This window comes from Apis dorsata, unplaced genomic scaffold (genome assembly GCF_000469605.1).
Source record: "Apis dorsata unplaced genomic scaffold, Apis dorsata 1.3 scaffold_1008, whole genome shotgun sequence".
In the NCBI taxonomy this organism is placed as follows: Eukaryota; Metazoa; Arthropoda; class Insecta; order Hymenoptera; family Apidae; genus Apis; species Apis dorsata.
This window is the reverse complement of record NW_006264107.1, coordinates 169541-175274: the sequence shown is the minus strand read 5'-3', so window position 1 is coordinate 175274 and position 5734 is coordinate 169541.

Here is a 5734-nt window from a genome sequence, read left to right as displayed (position 1 = left end):
TATGCAAAAAATATTTATAATTATTTAATTTATTTATTACTTTTTTGCTAATTATTTAGTATATATATTAAATTAATAATAGTATATATTAATTATATATATACTATTATATCAAATTAAAGATTTTGTACTGTATAAATATTTGTATAGAATTTTTATTGATTTTAGAATTTTTTTTTTTTTATTATGATATTGTAATAAAATTTAACTGTTCGCGAGAAATATAATAATGTCGGGAGATTTATGATTTGTTTATTCGAGAAATTCTTTGCACGAAAATCTTTTCCATTTTTATCGATCACGAGACTTTCAATTAAACAAAGAATGATGTTACTTGAAAAGATAACATCAAGACCATTTTTGAGAAAAATTTAGAGTACACTTTCAATTGTATATTTTTGATATATTTCAACCTGGCAACATAATATCAAGCCTTAAGCATAATATATTAGATGGCTGATTTAACAACAATTAACAGTATGCTACATTCAGGAAAATCTATAATAAATACTGATTAATTCTTGACTATCACCATATCTTTGTGCAATAATAATTATCATGTTAGCTTAATTAAAAAAATTTTTTTAAATTTTTAATTTCAAGATATCACAAATCAAAATGCTGATTACAAACTTATTAAATATTATCATGTCCCATTGAGAAATCGCAATCTTCTCAATTGGACTATAAAAAGGATTTTTGAAAGTATAAAATAAAAAATAAGAAAAAAAAATCTTTGTAATAAACATCATACTTTGATCGCCGGATATGATCAATAAACAATTTTTTTGTAATTATATATCGTACTCTGACGATACGATTATTACATTGACATTGTGAGAAATCAAACTCTTGTGCATTTGTAATATAGTCTACTTATTGTTAAAAAAATATATCATCGGTTACAAGTTATTGATTTTTCATTTACTAGCAACACTATCGCAGGTGCGAATATTTAATATTTAAAATAACTTTTTTTTTCTATAAATAACTTTCATCATCAAATATAATTATTTATATAAAGCTAATAAAGTCTATATATTAATTTTTTTTATTTTTTTTTATTTATATGAATTATTTGAATTATTAATTAATATGATTATTACTTTTATATAATTATTATATATATAATTATTATATAATTATTATATAATTTGTATAATTAAAATGATTACTACTTTTTTAATTAAAAAATTATTAAAAAATTATTATATATTAAGTTATGAAATACAAATATTAGTTTATAAATTTTATGACTTATAAATTGATAAATTTTAATAAGTTAAAAATAAATTTTAAACAATATTTTTTTATTTCTTTTGATATAGAATTAACCCTTGGAAAATAATCGATTTTAGAAATTTCACAAATTAAAAATTAAAATCTTATAACTAAATTTTTATAATTTATTTTTGGAAAAATACATTGGAAAGTTAAAAGAAAGAAATTGAAAATGATAGTTTACTTTAAATATTGATTCAATATGCAATCTTTCATATATAATGATATATGAAAAGTCAATTTTATTGAACAACAAACATCATAACTTCAATATTATCTGAAAAAGATAATCGATTTTAATTTTTCTTTCATTTATCTTTATTCAAGTTGTTCTTGTAGAAGCTTTTTACTTTAGTTTATAATATATCGGTTCTTTTCCTTCTAAAAAGTGACTACGCGTAACGAGCACAATTTCCACGGTGATTTGTGCTTAATTATCAAGCGTTTTATAGGGTCACAGTTTAACCTCCTTTATCTTTAATCCGTTTTGCATGAACTTCCAACCTCCAATTAACCGCGCAAGCGCGTTTATTGACAGTTAATAAGCCTACGATAGGCCAAGTTTAAACTGCTGTTCATAACCATGTTATTTAGAACATACTATATGCGTTCAAATATTCTATATGTGTTCACACATAAACTGAAAATTAATAATCAATATTACATTATTAAACTAAAAATTATATAAAAAATATCAATTTCATTGAGAGCAATAAACGAAAACATCAACTAAATTGATTAATAAAATATTCAACTAAATTGATTAATAAAATCTAGAACGAATTATATATTTTTATTATACATATTTTTCTTATAAATTAATTGAATTAATGATAATGTTTATTAAATATCTCTAGAATATTATAAAAAAATAAAAATAAATAATAATAAAAATAACAATAAATAATAAACTAAATAGAAATAATATATAAATAATAATAAATAAAATTAAATAAAATAAATTGATAATAATATCTATTATAGATTTCATATAGATATTTAAAAATTTTTGTTTTTATACGAACAATAATAAATATTTTCTTCAATAAATTAAATGATTTAATTCCAAAAAATTATATCATTGACGATGAAAACTAATTACATTGTATTTTATGAATGAATTTTTCCATATATTTCATACGAAAATATGAATACGAAAATATATATACAAAATGCTGTCAAACAGTTAAATTAGTCCAAACATTATCATACAGGAACGTTCCAGTTTACTATAAAAAAATAAAAAAAATCACTTATCAAAGTTTTCAAAGGAAAATAGAATTTTTTTTATTTTTTATTTTTTAATTATTTGCCATCAATTGAAGTGCATTAATAGCTTAAAATGCCAATTTTATTTTATGGAAAACATCAAGTTGTAGTAATATATAATAAATTAATAATATATAAAAATTGATAATATTAATTACAGGTATTTTTTGAATACAGATTGTTATTTAATAATATTTTCAAATATATTATATATATAAAATATAATAAAATTCAAATTATTAATTATCAATTATTCAAATACATCATTAGAACCAATTATAATTATATTATTATCAAATTCAAATATTTTGTGAAGTGAATACTTCTGTAGCAAAATATAAAAGATTTTTGAGTCTGGTCATAAAAAATACTTTGGATAACAAGATATATTTAGTGTATAATATTTAATGAATATAAATATAAGGAATATAGAGATTACTTAAATTTTAAGACAGAATTATTATTTAATTTTTATATATATGAGATGCTATATATGTAAAAAGAAAGATTTATATATGTGACTGTGTAATAAATTTAATATTATTATATCATATGAATTCAGAATTAATTCTCAATGAAATACGAGCGGATTATTGATAGAAATTTATTTTTCGTGCAAAAAAAAAATAAAAAATTGAAAAAATTTATAACTTTATTTATATTTAATTTATTAATATAAAATGTATTATATTTATATTTATATATAAATAATATGAAATATTATAATATAATATAAATAAAATGAAATATTTATATTTCAAGACATTCTATAAAAATAAAAAAAATTTAAATTTGTTGAAAATACAATGTTTTTAAAAAAAATTTTGATCCATTGCAATTTTCTTGAAAACAAAAAATTTTATTCTGCAATTTTTATTTATTTTTGCATAAAAAATAATCTTTTACCAATCATCCCTTCGTATTCAAGTCTGCTAGATTGACAAGTTTTCAATTAATTTTTTTCGAATGAAAAAAATGTTTTTTCTTTTCATATTTTTATAATTTTATGTAGATTTAATTGTATCATGTTATATAAATGTGAAGTGAGAAATTTTTATTTTTGCTTATTATGTATGTATTATTATATATATATTATGTATTATTAACAATATATACTTTCACATAATTCATTATATATATTTAAATTAATTTATTTATATTAATTTACTTATCATTAATTATCATTAATATCATTGATTTACTTATTATTAAAAGCCTTTTCATATTATTCTGTTTTTGTCCGATTGAAAATGAATATGAGTAAATTATCGATCGGAATAATGCTTGTTTTCCACGATTTTATTATTCCATTTTTTTTTTTTTAATTATGCATTTTTGAAAGCATTCGATTACATGTAATATATAACGGCATAAAAAAGCATATCGATCAGTAATCAGACGAAATTCATTTTTAATCGAATAATAAAAGCCAGACAATGTGAAGCCAGAAAAAGTTTTAAAATAAAGTAAAATATAATAGTAAATAATTAATTTAGTTAATTTTTTGATATTGATATAGTTTAAAAATATATATATATTATACCTCATTATTATAAACAAAATTCCAATTGGAAAAATATGAAAAAATATATTTTTAATTATTTTTGTGAAGTAAGACTGAAATTAAAACCTAAATCTAATGTAAATTAAATATTATTTGGTATTGATCTGGCTTAAATAATATTAGAAGAACAATTTTCAAGTACTTAAACTAATTCAAATCAAATTTAATGATGAAAATAGTTAAAAATGTCATTTATTGTGCTCATTGAGTTTTTTAATCTTCTAGATTTAACAGATATATCAATTATAAAAATTATTATTATATAAAGTGTTTGAAATTACGTAAAATTTTTTTTTAGTATAAAATTTTTTCTTATCGAATAAAAATAAATAAAAATATTTTTTTTAGATTTTAAGATTATAATTAAAATCTTAAAAATTGAAATCTTAAAGATTAAAATTTAAATAATAAAATAAAATTAAAAAAGAAAAAATAGAATAATTATCAAAATTGAAAAAAAAATTATTAAATTAAACTATAGTTATTGACATAATAATAATCATAAAATATAAAATATTATGATAGAATAAATAGAATTTGCAAAATTAATATAGGAGAGATTAGGAAGAGTTAAGAAATATATTTTTAAGAAAAAATCATATAGACAAAATTATATGATTAATTATAAAAAATAATTATGTATATTTATATACATATTTATTATAAAAAGTAATATTTTAATGATTCCTTTGTATATTTATATCAATATTATATTTTTGAACAAAAATAAAATAAAATTTTTTAATTTTTATTGAATTATAATAGTGAGAAGCATGAAATGCTTTTTAAAAAACATAAATTTCACAAAAATTTTTTTTTGTTTATGTCAACATAATCTATCATTGTTTGATACCAATATGAATCTTTGAATCCAATATTCAAAGTAAATTATTGATGTTTATGCGAAATAAAATTTGTATAAATATGATTAATAAAATTTAAGAATTAAAAAATTTAGAGATTTATTCCATTTTATATCATATGCATTTTGTATATTAAAATCCCGTAAACTATTATATAAAAAATGAATGTCTCAATAGAATTATCGCTCAAAAGATCAACCACAGTTGTGAAATAATTATATTGTGTATTGTGTACGTTATATTATATATTGTGAATAAATTTAATGGTGATTGACTTTAATTATTTTTGTGATTGATAATTGACTGAATTTTACAATTTTTGACATTTATAACTAATTGCAATCTGATTCCCAACTAAATATGTTAAATGTGAACGAACTCCATGGCTCAATCAAACTTTGATTTTTTTTTATTTGAAAACTGTTGCAAACATAGGCAAGAATAGACCTTCACGAAATTCAGTGTGTGGAATCAAGAAAACTTCTTAAAGTCAGAAAAATTTTTTAAAATTATTATTAGTCAAAATTGTCAAAATTTTTATTAATTGTTATTAATTAAAATTAAGATGTTTATTTTTTTATCTGAGTCTATGAAAATTGAAATGAAAATTTCTAATCATTTGTAGCTTATAGCAATGTTGATTTTGATAAAATATTATGCATACACATAATTTATTTAAATCTAGAAAATATGTTTTAAATCTTTATTATGGTTAAATAAAAATATTAAAAACCATGATTTTTAGTTTTATAATATT